The sequence below is a fragment of the Rhinopithecus bieti genome, unplaced genomic scaffold (assembly GCF_001698545.2).
Source record: "Rhinopithecus bieti isolate Rb0 unplaced genomic scaffold, ASM169854v2 scaffold_6933, whole genome shotgun sequence".
In the NCBI taxonomy this organism is placed as follows: domain Eukaryota; kingdom Metazoa; phylum Chordata; class Mammalia; order Primates; family Cercopithecidae; genus Rhinopithecus; species Rhinopithecus bieti.
The window spans coordinates 569,315-574,543 of NW_016805426.1; the positions used below are offsets into that span (position 1 = coordinate 569,315).

Below are 5,229 nucleotides of genomic sequence, written 5' to 3' on the forward strand. Positions count from 1 at the left end.
GTTCTGCCGTCTTTATCTCCTTCTGCATCTATTCTGGTTTTCTATTACGGTGTACAAACCACCCCAACATTTAGTGGCTTAAGTGGGAAAAAAAAAAAAAGAACTAGCAACTTAAAAAAAACAACGTATTATTATCTCTTATGGATCGAATGGGTGACCCAGGTGATAATTGCCTGGGCTTTCAGACAGCTTCAGTTAGTGGCTGGGCTGCAGTCATCTGAAGGTTTTACTGGACTGGACATCCAAGATGGCACAACCACGTGGCTGACAGCTGAGGCTGGCCGTCGGTGGGAGCTCAGGGGGCTGTCCACCAGAGCAGCTATGCGTGGGCTCTGTTTGGCTTGCACTTCTCAGAGTGGTGGTGCTGAAAGAAACAAGAAGTGGAAGTTACTTGTCTCTTAAGGCCTGGGCCCAGAAACTGGCCCAGAGTCACTTCTGTCTTGTTCTGTTTGTCAGCGCCATCACAGAGCACACCGAAATTCAGATGGAAGAACTGTGGAGCCTGTCTCTATTGGAAGAGTATTAATAAATTGGTAGCCATCTTTATTATTATTACTGTTATTATTATTTGAGATGGAGTCTTGCTTTGTTGCCCAGGCTGGAGTGCAGTGGCACAATCTCGGCTCATTGCAACCTCCTTCTCCCAAGTTCAGGCAATTCTCGTGCCTCAGCCTCCCGAGTAGCTAGGATGACAGGCACACGCCACCACAGCCAGCTAATGTTTGTATTTTTAGTAGATATGGGGTTTCACCGTGTTAGCCAGGCTGGTCTCAAACTCCTAACCTCAAGTGATCCAGCAGCCGCAGCCTCCCAAAGTGATGAGATTCCAGGCGGGAGCCACCACGCCCAGTGGTAGCCATATGTAATCTGCCACAGCACCCCATTACGTTTTGGCCATTCCACCTCATAAAAATCCTTCCAGTCCCTTCTCTTCAACCTCACTGCCACAACCTGAGTGCAGACCACCAAGTTTCCTCCTAGATCCTGGCCCCAGCTAGGATCCTATTTGGACATTTGGTGTTCAGTTAAGGTGGCTCAAACCTGCTCTCTGTATTATAGCCCAAGTGATCTTTATAAAAATCAGAAGTGACCAAGTTGACCATGTCTTTAGGATCTTTCGTGGGTTGCTATTAGGATAAAGTCCATACACCTGGTCATTTCCTAACATGAGCTTGAGTGATCTGGGTTTGAAGTACCTGTTCCACCAAATCTCTCACCGCAACCCTCTTCCACCCCTCATCATGTTCATTTTTTTTTTCTTTTTCTTTCTTTGGAGATGGGGTTTCACTATGTTTTCCAGGCTGGCCTTGAACTCCTGGGCTCAAGCAATCCTCCCACCTCTGCCTCCCGAGTAGCTGGAACTACTCATCATAGTTTCTGATTCAGTCGCTGTGTCAGTCAGCATCCAGTCAGAAAGACTGGAACTACTCTAAGTATTTTAAACAGAGATAATATAGGGAATTGATTTCAAAACTGCTCAAAGAGCTGGAGGGTCAAAGAATAAGATTGCCCACAGATGTAGAACTGCCTGAAACTCGAGGCTGGAGCAAGAGGGAAACTGCTGTTGCCTTGTGCTTGGCAATGGTTTTCCCCAATGATTGTGCTGCTGAGGCCAGTGGAACTTGAGGTCATCCACCACCATTACTGCCACTGCCAGAATCCTTCTGTCTCTGAAGCTACTGAAGTGACTCCTGCCGCAGCTATTGCTGGGCCCCGGGGTCCCCACTCATTGGGGTGGCTGCTACCACTAGTGGCAGTGCCACCAAAGCAGGGGACATGGTGTCTCTCTTCCTCCTGGCTCCAGTCTTCCACCCGTGCCTTCCATTGGCAGCACCTGGCCAGAAGCCAGTTAGCAAAGGGATCTGGGAAATGTGTTTTGCAGGCTCTCAGTCCCAGATATACAGAGGAGGTCAAGAATGGAGCTGGGAACTAACAGACCAGTGACTGGCTTGGCTACACCAAACATTTCTGTGTTCCATGCACCTGCCATGCTCTTTTCCTTCTGCGTGTTTTTTTCCTCTGTCCCCCATCCTCCGGGTGGGCCTTGCTTTCTCCTACTTGCTTGAAGTCTCAGTATACATGTCACAGCCCCCAGGGATCTTTCCTGGATTCCCTAATCTGGATGAAATTCCTCTATGCTGGGTTCCCATAGTATTCTCTTACCACATATCACCCTGGGTTGTAACTGGGTGTTTGCTGCTCTGTACTCAAGTTGTGTTTCTCTCAGGGGTAGAACTCTACAGTATTAATCTTTTTTTTTTTTTTTATCACCATCTAGTTCAAAGTAGGCAGTTAATAAGTATTTAGTGGGCCCGAAACAGTGACTCACAGCTGCAATCCCAGCACTTTGAGAAGCCAAGGCAGGCAGATCACCTGAGGTCGGGAATTTGAGACCAGCCTGGCCAATAGGGTGAAACCCCATCTCTACTAAAAATATGAAAAATTACCCAGGTGCAGTAGTGCACACCTGTAGTCTCAGCTACTTAGGAGGCTGAGGCACGAGAATTGCTTGAACCCAGGAGGCAGAGGTTGCAGTGAACCAAGATCGTGCCACTGCACTCCAGCCTGGGTGACAGAGCAAGACTCTGTCTCAAAAAAAAAAAAAGAAAGAAAGAAAGAAAAGAAAAAGTAGTTAATGCAGGGGTTCCTAACTTGAGTATAATTGCAATGGATGGACATTTTTTTCAGAGAGAAGCTCCATTATCCCAAAAGGGTCAATGACACCAAAATGATTAAGAAACCATACATGTAGACAAATGAATTCATTGACAATATTTCTACAACTTAGATAAAGGAAAAAATAACTTCTGAGAAAAAACTGAATATCAAAGTCCATTTCCAGGAGTTGCTCTGAACCTATTCTGGTTCAGGAGGCTGCCTAATAAATTTTTTTACGTTTTTTTTTTTTTTTTTCTTAAGACCATTTCCAGTGGCTTGCAGTTCTAGTCCATTTATGTTGTTATAAAGGAACATCTGAAGCTGGGTAATTTATGAAGAAAAGAGGTTTATTTGGCTCGTGGTTCTGCAGGCTGTACAAGAACCATGGCACCAGCATTTGCTTCTGGTGAAGCCTCAGGAAGCTTCCACTCATGGGAGAAGGCAAAGGGGTGCCATGTGCAGAGATCACATAGTGAGAGAGGAAGGAAGGGAAAGACAAAGGTGCCAGTCTCTTTTCAACAACCAGTTCTTGCAGGAACTAATAGCGAGAACTCATTCATGATCGTGAGGATGGCCCTGAGACATGCATGATGGATCTGTTCCTAAGCAATCCAAAAACACCTCCCACCAGGCCCCACTTCCAACATTGGGGACCAAATTTCCACATGAGATTAGGAGGGGACAAATATCCAAACTATATTATTTGCCATAGAACACAATGTTTACTGAATTTCTGTACGTAGGGGAATGAAATCAGCACCTAAACTGATATACACATGGAAACAGAAAATATGATTCCAATAGAAATCACTTGGAAGTGTGTAATTAGTAGCAGTTCTGTGGGGCGCTTTGTATAGAAGGACTAGGAGTTGGTGGCATTGAGTGGGGCTTGTGCATAGTGGCAGAGCAAGTCAGCAAGGTGTCCTGATTCCCAAAAGACTGGTAAGCATGGTGCAGGCATGTCGTACATGCATTTGCTCTTCAAAAAGCTTCAACTCATTCTAGCACGACTATCATGGATAAGCAATGACCACTGACTATTTCATTTAATTTCTTTGTATCATCCTAAAGACTAGAATGATCTCTAAGCTGCCCAGGCCTTAATGTTTCTTAGGTCACTTTAGTCATTCACTTGAATACTTCTTGTGTTAATTAAAGTGATTTTGGACCGGGTGCGGTGGTTCACGCCTGTAAGTCCCGGCACTTTGGGAGGCTGAGGTGGGAGGATCACGTGAGGTCAGGAGTTCAAGACCAGCCTGACCAACATGGTGAAACCCCGTGTCTACTAAAAATACAAAAATTAGCCGAGCATGGTGGCAGGCACCTGTAGTCCTAGCTACTCGGGAGGCTGAGGCAGGAGAATCACTTGAGCCCAGGAGGTGGAGGTTGCAGTGAGCTGAGATCATTCCACTGCACTCCAGCCTGGGCAACAGAACGTGACTCCATCTCAAAATAGAAAGATAGAGAGAGGGAGGGAGGGAGGGGGAAAGAAAGAGATTTTGATTACAAGTTAACTAAAACCACATACAGCTATCTTAGGTATAAAAGAGAATTTATTAGAAGCATAAAGGGGCAAAAATGTAATCCAGTCTCTGGAAGGAACTGGAATCAGGCACTAGAATACTCACTGTGTCTAAGCTCAGCTCCTCTCTGTTTTTTTCTCTCTCTATGGTTGACTTTGTCGGCTTCCCTTGCTCAAACCTAGAGCCAAGTCTCTCAGCCTGACACCATTGACATTTTAGGCCAGGTCATTCTTTGTCAAGGGGCTGTCCTGTGCATTGTAGGATGTTTAGCAGCATCCCTGGCTTCTACCCACTGGATGTCAGTAGCACCCACTCTACTCCACCTCCAAGCTGTGAAAATCATCACGTCTCCAGACATTGCCAGTGTCCCCAGTGGGCAAAAATTGCCTTTGGTGGAGAACCACTGAGCTAGACTAGCTTGGTTTTCATCATTCGATATCAAATTTCCAGAGGAGATAATCTGATTGGCCCAACTTGGGGCCTGCATCCAACTTGATTCAATTAATCATAGCCAGGTATTACTAGTATGACGTGACAGAAGTGTGGCTGCCAGAAATCCATGCCTGTGGAAAGGATGGCCACTTCCCAGAAAAGAGGAATGGACAGATATCCTAGTGCAGGTGTCAGTTCCATGTCCTTAATCCTAGACATGAAGCTTCTATCCTGACTCTATGTACCCTGACTCTTGGGTGATTTAGGGGACATTTTCCCAGAGATATATTTAGGATATCTACATACCTTTAAAAAAATTTAATCCAGGCCAGAAGTGGTGGCTCACGCTTGTAATCCCAGCACTTTGGGAGGATGAGGCGGGCGGATCATGAGGTCAGGAGTTCAATACTAGCGTGGCCAACATGGTGAAACCCCCATCTCTACTAAAATTACCAAAAAAAATAGCTGGGCGTGATGGCAGGCACCCCTAATCCCAGCTACTCAGGAGGCTAAGGCAGGAGAATCACTTGAAACCAGAAGGCGGAGGTTGCAGTGAGCCGAGATAGCGCCCCTGCACTCCAACCTGGGTGAAAGAGCGAAACTCCATCTCAAAAAA

General features: G+C 46.0%; 1 protein-coding gene across 1 annotated transcript in view; it reads right to left on the reverse strand.

Annotated features, from left to right (window-relative positions):
* Nucleotides 1–329: 329 nt before the first annotated feature.
* ANKRD16 (ankyrin repeat domain 16) overlaps nucleotides 330–5,229 on the reverse strand; it is a 69,358-nt gene continuing 64,458 nt past the window's right edge. Inside the window, exon 9 of the transcript XR_001885710.1 lies at nucleotides 330–364. The gene's annotated coding sequence lies outside the window, so the exon portion shown is untranslated. The remainder of the gene's footprint in view (nucleotides 365–5,229) is intronic.